The sequence below is a fragment of the Syngnathoides biaculeatus genome, chromosome 12, assembly GCF_019802595.1.
Source record: "Syngnathoides biaculeatus isolate LvHL_M chromosome 12, ASM1980259v1, whole genome shotgun sequence".
NCBI classification, from domain to species: domain Eukaryota; kingdom Metazoa; phylum Chordata; class Actinopteri; order Syngnathiformes; family Syngnathidae; genus Syngnathoides; species Syngnathoides biaculeatus.
Genome location: NC_084651.1, coordinates 12,894,709 through 12,908,953, shown reverse-complemented (window position 1 = coordinate 12,908,953; position 14,245 = coordinate 12,894,709). Strand labels below are relative to the sequence as shown.

Here is a 14,245-nt window from a genome sequence, read left to right as displayed (position 1 = left end):
GTGTATCTCTTGTTTTTCACATTTGATTGAATGCCAAGAACTAGATTTGTCTCCACAAGGTAAAAATGCATCACAAGTAACACGTACTACTAAAGGGGCATCTACACTGCATCTAATCAAGGGAATACAAGCTTTGTATAAAAATCTGTACTTACAAAGATATTATTTTTTAATTGACACTGTCAGGTGTATTCATGTCACCACATTTAGTTGGTAGCAGTGTACAACCAGAGTGTATCAGAATGACACGGTGGCCGTCTCCCAACCCGAAAGTTGTGGGTTCAAGGCTGAGTCCCTGTGGTCCTAAAGCAAAATACTTAACCCCCCCCCCCCCCCAGTTGCTCCTGATGCTATGCCACCAGAAGGTGACTGAGCCGAGAGCGCTAAAGTGCTCTGAGTACCTTGACGGTAGAAAAGCGCTATACGAGTAGAAGCCCGTTACTATTACCGCTGATCAAAAATCAACAAACATCCGATTGTTAGACCTCTCTAAAAGATTATCCAAAGCGTTTATCCTGCGGTGTCGGGGGTGATATGAGTGTTTTTTGTTTTTTGTCCTCGCTGACCCGCTCACAGGTTGAAACAGAGAATGAACTGTTAATTGTTTCCAACATAGGTAGGTACCTTAAGAAAAAAGTCTAGCTTCTACTATTTCTTCTTCTATTTTCAGTCAGTCTTGATGCCACGTGGCACCAACAGTGACAGAGGTTTTTTTCATCCTGTGACTATAGGAACCTTACAACCTTTATAATTCCAATTGCATCTACTTTCCAAACTACTTATCCTCATTTGGATCGCCGGAGCCTTTCCCAGTTGACTTTTGGGTGAGCGAATGTCAAGGTAGATATAATACATAAAAACAAGCATTCACACTCACATGCATACCTATAGCCTTCAATGATTCTAACGTGCATGTTTTTGCCATGTTGCAGATAGCCAAAGTATTTGGAGAAACACACAAGAACATGCAAACGGAAAACAAACGGTCCCTTTGTACATCTGTTCCCATAATGCTGCACTATGACAACTGCACAAGAACTGTACACTGCTCAGTCATGACAATAGGAACACCTGCATAATATTTGAAAAATCTTGCCATTAATGAAAATACTGTACCACAAAAACTATATGTACTGAAACAATGATCGTGTGTTGTAGTAGTGCAACATCATTCAATTGTTCTGGTTGTCACTGTACATCACGTAAACAGATGAACCAAGGTACATTTGTAGTAGGTAAATTTAAAAAAATCAGGTCATTTAAATGAAACTGGATAACTTGTAGCGGCACACCTGATAATGTCTCGTGGTAAAGTGGTCGATAATCAGTGATTTCAAGATGTGTAATGCAAAAGCAATGTGTGTGTGTGTGTGGGGGGGGGGGCTGCTTTCAAAATGACAAAATTGGAATTGAGAAGTAAGTACTACAAACTCACTTTTTGTCATGAGCCACATTGAAGTTGGGGTTTCCCTCCTTCTTATGATGATTGTGATTATTACATCATATTATTAAATACAGTATACGGAGTTGATTGTTGAATACTGTACAGTGAACAATAATACATTTGAAATCAGAAGGAATATGAAGTTTTGGTTATTAAATATATAACTATTGATTGGTTGAGCAACTGAGAACTAGGGAAGGCAAACTCAATTTCTGTCATTTTGCAGGAGAGTGAAAGGTGCCCTACGATGAGCTGGTGACCAGTTCAGGGTGTACGCTGCCTCTCAGCCGAAGACGGCTGGGTTAGGCTCCAGCAACCCGAGCGGTACAGAAGATGAATGAATGATTCAAAAATGTATACCTGCCACTCAAAGGCCATTAAACGTTGAGTGCAATCTATCATTATTTCATCAAAGATGATGAATATCATTAACTAAAATCCAGACACACTAGCACCCAAGCAAAGAAAAATGATTTTTTTTAATTGACTGACTTTATGTCAAAATTAGAAGTAAATCTTAATTGAGCCCATTATTAATCGGGAAGATATGCTTTTGCACGATTCATTTGCTAACTTAAAAAGGACCAAATGGAGTTCCCCCAGCATTGGATCCGCATTGTGCAGATCGGTGTAAGGAAAGCGGCAGAATCGTCCAATCATCCCTGCAGCCACCTGAATCTCCCCCCCGGTGCCCGCTGCGCACGATGCCCCTGCAGGGCCTGCAGAGAGGCGCATAGGAGCGCCACCTGGACGTCCCGTTTCAGACTCCCGCAGTAGCAGCCGTCTTGTCTTACCCCTTGTTCCATGAGAGTCCGCAGCGTTATGATCATTGTGCCGGAGCGCACGCACGCAGGCAGCCTCTGGCCGAGCAGCTCCGTCCTCTCAACGGCTACGGTACCGCAAACCTCCCCCTCGCTGATCCTCTGCACCGCGGGGCCGTCAGACGGATTAGTTACATCGGCGTGGCTCATCTCTCATCTCCCACTCTTGGTGCTTCTGACTTGTCTCCGTCAAGCCGCGAGGACTGATCCAATTATGTGTTTAGCGTCGAGGTGCTAATAATAGAGCAAATTACAGGTTAAAAAAAAAAAAAAGTTTGAAGTCTTGGAGGCGGCGGCGAAGGAGCAAACGAACAGGGGCTCCATGACCGCTTTGACGCCGCCATCCTGGAGGTCCGCGCCGAGGACAAGCCGCACTTCCCCGGGAGACTTCAAAGCAGCGAGGCGATGATCGGGAAGATTATTTTGGAGACTTGGTGGTGGGAGCACTGAAGATAAAACACACAGCACAACACTGCTGGTTTACGTATGTGACCAGGTAAGCCTGCGTAGCATTGATCTCGGAATGTGGACATCTCACTTAAAATGGAACGCTGAGATTTACCTTTGAAGCATGACACTACCATCAGGCCCATTTTGTTGTAATATTTATCTGTTATACAGTGTTACTAATACTATGTTAGAAAGTTAGAGGACCTACATAGGTAGTCCCCATTTCATAAACAGCAACGCCTCCCTTTTGAGTGACTGATGGGCTTGTAAAGTAGATCAAGGATGTCAAGAACACGGTAGTTATTGGCTTAAATCATTATGACTAAAGTGTAGACATCTACAGTAAAAGAATGGAACCCCCGAAAGGTGCAGTAGAGGCTGCAATGAATTAAAAAAAATCGTAGCATTATGTATGTAACTCACATAACTTAGTTTGCGTCAGATGGTCTTTCGAAATTTCTTTTGAGACCACCGGATGCAAGGAAGCACCTTGTGAAGCCATTGCAACAAATACGTAATAAAAGTTGTTTTTTCCATGGTTTGTCGCTCTTGTTTACTGCCAATCCCTCTGACACGAGTAAGCGTTTGATCCACACTAGCGTAATTGGGTTGCTGTGATACTTGTGAGGAGTAAGGAAACACTGCCATTGGACCTGTTAAAGTAGGTGTTCCCAAGCTGTAGGTCAGGCCCAAAACATGTCATTGACAGTTTTTTTTTTTTTTTTAACGTTGGAGAAAAATACTGCAAGCTATTCGATTGAGCATCAATGACAAAGTATTTCTTTGCTTTTGGACTCACACTAGATTTTAATAAATTACATTCTGCACCATGAATCCCAATATATATTGATACTAATACTCGATGTACTTTTGGGTTTAAGTAAGGGTAGCAGAAAGGTACCAAAGTTTCTTAATTTAGTCTTGATCTAAAAGGTTAGCTTTAAAGGAACATGCAACAAGGAACAAACCAGTGCAATCTGTAGGCCGGTCCCAAGCCCGGATAAATGCAGAGGGTTGCGTCAGGAAGGGCATCCGGCGTAAAAACTGTGCCAAACAAATATGAGCGTTCATCTAAAGAATCCCATACCGGATCGGTCGTGGCCCGGGTTAACAACGCCCGCCCCCGGCACTGCTAACCTGCAGGGCGTCGGTGGAAATTCAGCTACTGTGGGTCGAAGACAAAGAAGAGGAGGAAACCGGATCAAGCGTCAGAAGAAAAAGAGGAATGCACAGAGCCTACAACTGAGTGTAGGGACTTTGAATGTTGGGACTATGACAGGAAAAGCTCAGGAGTTGGTTGACATGATGATTAGGAGAAAGGTTGATATTCTGTGCATCCAAGAGAGCAGGTGGAAAGGTAGTAAGGCTAGAAGTTTGGGAGCAGGGTTTAAATTATTCTACCACGGAGTAGATGGGAAGAGAAATGGAGTAGGGGTTATTTTAAAGGAAGAGCTGGCTAAGAATGTCTTGGAGGTGAAAAGAGTATCAGATCGAGTGATGAGACTAAAATTTGAAATTGAGGGTGTTATGTATAATGTGGTTAGCGGCTATGCACCACAGGTAGGATGTGACCTAGAGTTGAAAGAGAAATTCTGGAAGGAACTAGATGAAGTAGTTCTGAGCATCCCAGACAGCGAGAGAGTTGTGATTGGTGCAGATTGTAATGGACATATTGGTAAAGGAAACAGGGGCGATGAAGAAGTGATGGGTAAGTACGGCATCCAGGAAAGGAACTTTGAAGGGCAGATGGTGGTGGACTTTGCAAAAAGGATGGAGATGGCTGTAGTGAACACTTATTTCCAAAAGAGGGAGGAACATATAGTGACCTACAAGAGCGGCGGTAGAACCACGCAGGTAGATTATATTTTGTGCAGACGATGTAATCTGAAGGAGGTTACTGACTGTAAAGTAGTGGTAGGGGAGAGTGTAGCTCGACAGCATAGGATGGTAGTATGTAGGATGAATCTGGTGGTGGGTAGGAAGATTAAGAAGACAAAGGTAGAGCAGAGAACCATGTGGTGGAAACTGAGAAAGGAAGAATGTTGTGCGGCCTTCCGGAAAGAGGTGAGACAGGCTCTCGATGGACAACCGAAGCTCCCGGAAGACTGGACGACGACAGCCAAGGTGATCAGAGAGACAGGCAGGAGAGTACTTGGTGTGTCATCTGGTAGGAAAGGGGAGAAGGAGACTTGGTGGTGGAACCCCATAATACAGGGAGTCATACAAGGAAAGAGATTAGCGAAGAAGAAGTGGGATACTGAGAGGACTGAGGAGAGGCGAAAGGAGTACATCGAGATGCGACGTAGGGCAAAGGTAGAGGTGGCAAAGGCTAAACAAGAGGCATATGAAGACATGTACACCAGGTTGGACACGAAAGAAGGAGAAAAGGATCTCTACAGGTTGGCCAGACAGAGGGATAGAGATGGGAAGGATGTGCAGAAGGTTAGGGTGATTAAGGATAGAGATGGAAATGTGTTGACTGGTGCCGGTAGTGTGCTAAATAGATGGAAAGAATACTTTGAGAAGTTGATGAATGAAGAAAATGAGAGAGAAGGAAGAGTTGAAGAGGGAAGTGTGAAGGACCAGGAAGTGGCAATGATTACCAAGGGGAAGTCAGAAAGGCACTACAAAGGATGAAAAATGGAAAGGCAGTTGGTCCTGATGACATACCGGTAGAGGTATGGAAGCAATTTGGAGAGATGGCTGTGGAGTTTTTGACCAACTTATTCAACAGAATACTAGCGGGCGAAAAATGCCTGAAGAATGGAGGAAAAGTGTTCTAGTTCCCATTTTTAAGAACAAAGGGGATGTTCAGAGCTGTGGGAACTATAGAGGAATAAAGTTGATGAGCCACACAATGAAGTTATGAGAAAAGGTAGTGGAGGCTAGACTCAGGACAGAAGTAAGTAAGCATCTGCGAGCAACAGTATGGTTTCATGCCTAGAAAGTGTACCACAGATGCATTATTTGGCTTGTTGATGCTTGTGGAAAAATACAAAGAAGGTCAGAGGGAGCTACATTGTGTCTTTGTGAATCTAGAGAATGCCTATGACAGAGTACCAAGAGAGGAACTGTGGCACTGCATGCCCTAGTCTGGTGTGGTGGGGAAATATGTTAGAATAGTTCAAGAGATGTATGATGGCAGCAGAACAATGGTGAGGTGTGCCTTAGGTGTGACAGAGGAATTTAAGGTGGAGGTGGGACTGCATCAGGGATCAGCTCTGAGCCCCTTCCTGTTTGCAGTGGTAATGGATAGGCTGACAGATGAGGTTAGACTGGAATCCCCTTGGACCATGATGTTCGCAGATGATATTGTCATATGCAGTGAAAGCAGGGAGCATGCAGAGGAACAATTGGAAAGATGGAGACATGCACTGGAAAGGAGAGGAATGAAGATTAGCCGAAGTAAAACAGAATATATGTGCGTGAATGAGAAAAGTAGAGGGGGAAGAGTGAGGCTACAGGGAGAAGAGATAGCGAGGGTGGACGACTTCAAATACTTGGGGTCAACAATACAGAGCAATGGAGAGTGTGGTCAGGAAGTGAAGAAACAGGTCCATGCAGGTTGGAACAGTTGGGAAAAGCTGTCTGGTGTGTTATGTGACAGAAGAGTCTCTGCTCGGATGAAGGGCAAAGTTTACAAAACAGTGGTGAGGGCGGCCATGATGTATGCATTAGAGACCGTGGGACTGAAGAAACAACAGGAAGCAGAACTGGAGGTGGCAGAAATGAAGATGCTGAGGTTCTCGCTCGGAGTGAGCAGGTTGGATAGGATTAGAAATGAGCTCATTAGAGGCACAGCCAAAGCTGGATGTTTTGGAGACAAGATTCGAGAGAGCAGACTTCGATGGTTTGGACATGTTCAGAGGCGAGAGAGTGATTATATTGGTAGAAGGGAGGTGAGGATGGAGCTCCCAGGCAAAAGAGCGAGAGGAAGACCAAAGAGAAGGTTTATGGATGTGGTGAGGGAAGACATGAGGGCAGTTGGGGTTAGAGAGGAAGATGCAGGAGATAGGCTAAGATGGCAAAAGATGACACGCTGTGGCGACCCCTAACGGGACAAGCCGAAAGGAAAAGAAGAAGAAGACATTGTTTCCCTAAGGAAAAAAAAACTGAATTTTGTTAATTAACCCTCTTAGCCAAGCAAAGAAATGTAAGCTACACGCCCAGTCCTGCTTTGTATTGTATCTGATCTGCTTTATTTAAAAACAATTGGAAATGATTATCATTCCCTTATCCTGCCATGTAAAATTCCAATGCTCACCATTCATTTGTTAGCGTACACTGGAGACGGCTTTACAAGCATGAGACAGCAAGCTACCATGGGATCGATCACGTCACACAGCTACACCTCCCTCACAGCCAGCCGGAGGTCACAAGAAAGCCTATTAGGATTTGGGACAAGCAGAGACAGCAGCAGGCAGTGAAACTAATAGATTAAGACAGCGGTGGGAAACCTTTTTCCTGTTAGGGGATCTGTGAAATTTTTAATACTTCTTTAAGGGCCATGGTAAATACATGAAACAATAATATGTACTGTACTAATCAGGAAAAAAATAGCAAATATAATGACTATTTGTGGCTTTTCTACAATCTGAAGAACATAACATCTCAAGTGGACTTGACTATTGTAATGATCTTCTGACAGGACTCCCCAAAAGAGCATTAAACAGTTACAGCTCATCCAGAATGCTGCAATTCGGGTTCTGACCAGAACAAAAAGATCAGAACATATTATTCCAATTCTTGAAGTCTCTACCCTGTCTTCCAGTGAGATTTGGAATAGATTTTAAAGTTCTGCTACTGGTCTATAAATCACAAAATGGTTTAGGTCCTGAATACATGTACGAAATGCTAATGGATTATAAATGTAGTAGGGCTCTGAGATCGATCAATAGTGGAGCACAGAGTCCAAAGCAAATATGGTGGAGCAATATTTTTGCGATTATGCTGCACAAAAGTGGAATAACCTGCCAAAAGAGGTGATGTCAGCCCTAAGTGTGAATATTTTTAAATCCAGTTAAAAAAAAAAAACTTTTTCTTTCTTTTTAGAGCATTTCCACTTTTAAAGATTTGTTGCACTGTATGCTTTTTTAAATTTTTCTTTTTTGAAATGTTTAGACGTATTTTTTACTTTTTTTCTAAAGTTTTTTAATCATGTATACCACGTTGAGTTACCTTGTGTATGAAATGCGCAATATAAATAAATTCGCTTTGCTGGAATTCTGAGATTTCATTTAGCAACCAAGTGCAGAGGTGCTTTGTTTTGTCTTTTAATTACTGTACTATTTTGATAAATAGCTGATGTTTTTGGTATTTACACAATTTGGTGATGCAGCAAAATATGCACATTAAATATATATGTTTTAAGGGTCCCACACGTGACTCCCAAGAATTGACTCAATAATCCCGCCCTGGGAAATTAAAATAAAATTGGCCAAGAAACCGGTCATACCTATCAACACAAGACATGTTGGACTAGTGGTTAACAGATCTGCCTCACAGTCCTTATCTTGGGGGTTTGACCCTCCTGTGTGGAATTTGCATGTTCTCCCTACGCTTGTGAAGATTTCCTGGGGGTACTCTCACATTCCCCAACGTATTTATGTTGGGGTTCATTGAAGATGAAATTTTATGGTTGTTGAGTGGTTGTTTAATGAAAGATTGTTTGTCTATGTGGGCACTGGCGACCAGTCCAGGGCACAGCAGTAGAAAACAAAGGATGGACACTCTTTGAACTGACGGCAGTGCTCCTCATTGGTTAATCGATCCATCCATCCATCTTCTTTGCCGCTTATCCTCATGAGGGTCGCGGGGAGTCCTGGAGCCTGTCCCAACTGTCACCGGGCAGGACGCGGGGTACACCCTGAACTGGTTGCCAGCCAATCGCAGGGCACATAGAGACATACAGACACACTCACAATCACACTCACAATCACACGCAATTTAGACTGTCCAATTAATGTTGGATGTATTTGGGATGAGGGAGGAAACCGGAGTACCTGGAGAAACCCCACACGGGAAGAACATACAAAGTCCAGACAGACAGGGCCGTTCAAACCCAGGTCCTCAGAACTGTGAGGCCAACACTTTACCAGCTGACCCAACAGTGCCGCCTGGTTCAATCCATTCCACATGTTTTGCGAATGCTATGTTTCTATACCTTTTATTGCCTTGCATTAGTTTCGATGAGTTTTTGGCCTTGAAGTAGATATTTGGCGTTCATCCCAGACAAGCTGTAGGGATAAATCTTTTTCCCAAAGTAAAAAAAGATGACACCTGCGGGAGATAACGATACACTCAAATTAACAGTATATATACAGTAACTGAGGTTTCTCTTTCATATGGTAAAAACGGTTTAAAATGGGAGGGGAAAAGAGGCCAACTGTCGCAGGGCCCTGAGCATTTGGGCGAAAATTAGATACTGCCACTAAAATGGCATTGGGGCCATGTCATTGTGGATCAGGGCTGTGTTTTGTGTGTGCGCTCAGGTGACCCACTTGGAATGTGTGCAGGATGAGCAGCACATTCGTCACATTAGCCGAAGTACTGGAGGCCCGAGGGGGGCCTCTGCTGGAGGAGGAGGTGTGGGCCCTGCTGCTGGCCACGGCAGCGTGTTTAGAGGACGCCTCCGATAAAGGTAAATCGCTGCCCAAATGGATATTTAGGATTCATGGCTGCACATGCACCACTTTGTCTCTACACTTCTCTTATGCACCAGAGGAATGAGCATTGTATTGACACTTTTCCCCAGGTCCAAACAATATGTGCAACATCATAAGCCCCGCCTCCTTGCTCCTGTCAGCTACTGGGAGCATAGCATTTAAGAATTGTGGCCTGTCAGAGGAGGCGTCCACCTTCACCGCTCCAGAGATGCTGCAGGGCCGCGTCGGCTCAACCAAACCTGCCATAGAGAGGGTCAGTGAACGGCATCGTGAAAACCTCACATCACTGCTGACATACTCATTACACCATTATTATTGCTTGATAACATAACGCCACTGTAGTCTGGGAAGACAAATAAATTAGCACGCCATCTAGTGGCTGAATGTGGAGCCTTCACTTCCAAGTCGCAATTGCAAAAAGGTTCCAGATTTAAATACATTATGTACTGCACAGTTAGTCCACAAAATATTCGGTACAAGTTTAGGGTTTTTTTTTACATTTATTGTATAAAATGGCAAAAAGAATTTGGCGCATCGAGAGACACCAAATACAAAATCAATTTTGTAATTATAAGCTAGTATAGAATCATTTTAATTCGGCCAGCTAATCAGCAAATAAAGCGAATGATAACAATGAAAAATATCCTATCATGAGAGAAGCTAAGATTATTCTAATAAATATTTTTAATAAACTAAAAGATTGTGAGTTATTTAAAAAAAATAAGTTAGTCGAGTCATGCAATGTAAATAATATGCTCCAACATTGAATTCTCTATTGGTTAACATTGCAAATGTAAGAATTTTTCTCTTTTTTTTCCTTTTCTATTTTGCTTTTTTACGACACAGATGCTGGTGTATTCACTGGGTATGATTCTCTACTGGTCAGTTGATTTTCACCTACCTCAAAATCAGGTGGGTACTTTCACTCAATCATATCTTGGGATCAAATAGAGTACATCCAGAAAGTATTCACAGCACTTCACTTCTTTTTCACATTTTACTATGGTTCAGCCTTATCCTAAAATGGATTCAATGTGTATACATTTTCCCCTCAAAATTCCCAAAACAGAAGAATGAATGTTGAAAAAGTGTTTCGGGATTTTTTTTTCCTTTCATTTAGTAGTATTAAAAAAAACTAAGAAATTACATGCAAAGTACATAAAGTAAATAAATGTTTCTGTGACTTGTTCCCTCCGAGGTCATCATAGGCAGTTACTTGCATGATTTGTTTGAAACAGTTTTGACAAATGATTCCTTTACTGACGCAGCCCCTTTCTTTTTGTTTTTGTTTTTAAATTTGGGCTTTGGACCAACCGTGGGTGGTTATTGCAACACTGACTGACACTGAATTGAATCAAATTTTTAATAAGGCTGGAACATAAAACGTGGGGGGAAAATTAAGGGCCATCAATCTTTCAAGATGTACTGTACAATCATATTTTATTTCAGCCAGTCCAGTTGAGCGACCATCTCAACAGCCTCCTCCTCAACATGTGTGAGGACGTGGCCCATCGCAGGCTCACCATCACCTCCATCCTGGAAGCCTGCGAGAGTCGTCAGAAAGCCTCCGGCCTGCCGCCGTCTGCCGATGTCATCAGGCAGCTGGTAGAGGAGGTCTTCAATGAACCGGTGAGTCCGTTCATGGGGGCGCTTCGTGGGGTTGGCAGTGCTTGTTTTTCACAGGTCCACGTTCCTACAGATGGACCATGGCTCCGACAGTAGCTTGCCTTTAAGTGGGCGGAGTCAGATGGTCAGAGAAAGGCTTCATGGTGAGTCTCTGCCAGAATCTAAGATCAGAATGGCAAACATGCGCGCCATTGCAGGTAACAAATTCATCAGCATCACCAACATGTGGTAAAATGACTTTAAAGCCACTAAATATATAAAATCACATAATGAAACATAACATTGCCCTTCACAATCATGTTGTGGTCAAAATACAAGCGCACCAGTGGTTCTAGGATGAAATTATGGATAAAAAAAAAAAAAAGGGAGTCCAAACATTTTACGCACAGTGTGATGCCAAACACGAGCATTTTTAAAAAAGGCACATCTTTAATGATTACTGTCTTCATTTTAGAATGTTGACCATAAAATGTTAGATCCTCTCTGGCAAGGAAGACTTTTGGGTTCAAGGCATTACAGCAGTTCGACAGTGAGGTATAGTGTGATTGACAACAAGATGAAAGATTGTTGACTTTACCTGAACTTTGTAGAGACCTGAGCTCAAGTAAATGTTTCATTTTTCACATTTACTCTTAACCAAACTAGCGCCCAGGATTAAAATCTTAACCTAAAGCGCGTCTGGGATTAGGTTGTCCGAGACCGTAATCGCATACCGACCTTCGTCTATAGCCTCATCTTCGTTGAAATAATGCATTCATCCAATCATCGTCATCATCACGAAATGTAACCTGCATGACAGGAAGGCGAGGGCCATTTGCAGACTTCAGTGAAGGTTGTCCAGAAAGGAGACGATACTCCATAGACTCGGACTCCAAGTCAGGTATGTTCATGTTGATGACAATGATGTTTATCTGTGAACACATCAAAATCCCAAAGTACTGCTGTACTGACGGCACATAAAATAATAACTGCGTGTTATGAGAATTTATATGTAAAATCTGCTTTCCAGTTGTTATTTTTTGAAATTTAATTTCTTAAAAAGTGCATGCTGCGCACTCGTTTGAGCAAATTATCACACAAAATACATTTTCAGTGCTCGTCAGTCATTCTTTAGCCTGAAAAAAAGGTTTCATTTTGTTCATTTTTACACATTTCCTTTACTGTAATGAGAATTAGCTGTTAAAAGACTACGAAATGAGATCAAATGTTTGGGAACACACTATCTGTATTATGCAACCCGTTAATTTTGTGCTCTTCAACCTGAAGCCGTTCTTCCAGGGTGTTTACCTCAGAGATCTTGGAAACAGCGCCCAAGAAGCTCACCCGCACCTTTGTACCGGTCATCTTTGGAAAGGCAAGTGCTGTATTACTGTTATGTACTCAAACATGAGCTTGTTTCCGTTTTGGATGTCTCGTATGCGTGCCTGTGCTGATTTTGACCTTGGGTCTACCTCTCCCCTCCTGCAATTCAGGCTCCCACGAGGGGCTCGTCACAGGGACAGCACCTGCAGTTGGCTCGGCCGGAGCCCCCACCACGACGTCTCTCCCAAGACGTCGGGCAGGTCTCACAGTCCTTCCATCACCTTCAGCGAGTCCTCCATCAGCTTGAGCCAGAGGAAAGCTAAGGTAAGAATACACCAGCTTATAAAACCACTTGGTTGGATAACATACTGTTTAAAACTGAGGGAATACGTGAACATTTGGCAATGCTTTTTTTATTGGATTTCTGTTGTCTTGCGGGTATTGTGGGTAACGCAAATGGCAGTTACGCATGCAGGAAACTGAATTTAGGGACATAAGAAGTACAAACAAAGTCAGTGTGATCCATTTAACATTATTATTGTCATCTGCTCATTTTCTTACCAGGCTTTGGGTCCCGAATTTATCCGAATGGCTGACGAACAGCAAATTGTTCTTGAGCTTCCAGGATCTATTGTGGTAAAATTTTGGATTATGTTTCTTGGATAAATTGCATGATATAGACTCACTTCCATTTAGGTGCAATGACTGTTTCACCAATATTTTGGTTTAGCTACAAAAGATGACTAAAATATTAAAAACACTTCTCAGTATGAGGTGTGGCTCCAAACGGCTGCTAGATGATTTCATTGTTATTTTTTATTTTTATAAATTAAAAAAAAACACACAAATTGCAGTGGTGCCTTGATTTATTAATTTTTTCAAAGCACTCATATTTCAAATCATAGTTCCCCATGGAAATGAATGGAAATGCCATTAATTCATTCAGTTTTTAATAGGAAATATAGAACTTGACAGTGTTTTACTTCATAAAAATATGCAAAAATAGAATGCAAATAAACAGTTTGCGCATAATAATACTGCAATAATTCAATGGGCATATTGTTGCGTTTTCTGGTGTGCCACTGGGGGGCTGTATAACACAACAAGACTTGGCACATGTAAATTTCATGATGAAACAAAAGAATAATGTCACAATTAAACTGCACTAATAAGTTATTTCTTTATACAGAAAATATATATATGCCTTTCCCTATTCTTGTATGGTTCATCTGCATGTGCTGCTACCATTTGTGGTCAAATATAAATTGTTTAATGGTTTATAAATAGAGTAAACTCCATTCGTCCCTCCATGGCATTTTGAATGGAGGTTTCATAAGGTTTCATAATAATAACAAGACATTGGTCAGACATGGCCAGGTAGTTTGTTTAAATAAATATGTAATTGTTTTGTTTGATATTTTGTTTTTATAGTCAATCCCAAGTGGGAGAGCTCATAAACAGCTTGAAGCAAGTATTTGAACTCTTAAAAAAAAAAAATGTCCACTTTCTGCTAAACTGCTGCTTGTTGTGAGATTTGTTAATGTCATAGCTGGTGCTCGTTACTGAAAACTTGCTGACAAGATTAAAAAAAATGTCTGAATGACAGCTAATATCTTAAAAATCTCCTAAATTGGGTCACTTACAAATTGAGGTACCACTGTATTCAAAGTACCCCTTGGTGTTATTTTGGGAAGTTCCATACAACTGCATAAATGGTATAGACGTAATTAAGAACAACTAACTTTTTAACTAATAAACACAAAAAATAATTTAAAAGCATCTATTTCTGTCTTTTAGTTCTTTGATTTCTTTATTTATTTATTCTTATCTTAACAAATATTAGACACAGTACTTGTATGTCGCAGGCTAATTCAACACTGCTTACTGCAAACTGCTTTCTTTTATTGTATTTACTTCATGTTTTATGTTTTGTCACA

General features: G+C 41.8%; 1 long non-coding RNA gene across 5 annotated transcripts in view; it reads right to left on the bottom strand.

The window, feature by feature from the left end:
* Positions 1-12,568: 12,568 nt before the first annotated feature.
* LOC133509352 (uncharacterized) overlaps positions 12,569-14,245 on the bottom strand; it is a 73,554-nt gene continuing 71,877 nt past the window's right edge. For all 5 annotated transcript variants that reach the window (XR_009797296.1, XR_009797298.1, XR_009797295.1 and 2 more), the window contains one exon: positions 12,569-12,936. This is a non-coding gene — a long non-coding RNA (uncharacterized LOC133509352). The remainder of the gene's footprint in view (positions 12,937-14,245) is intronic.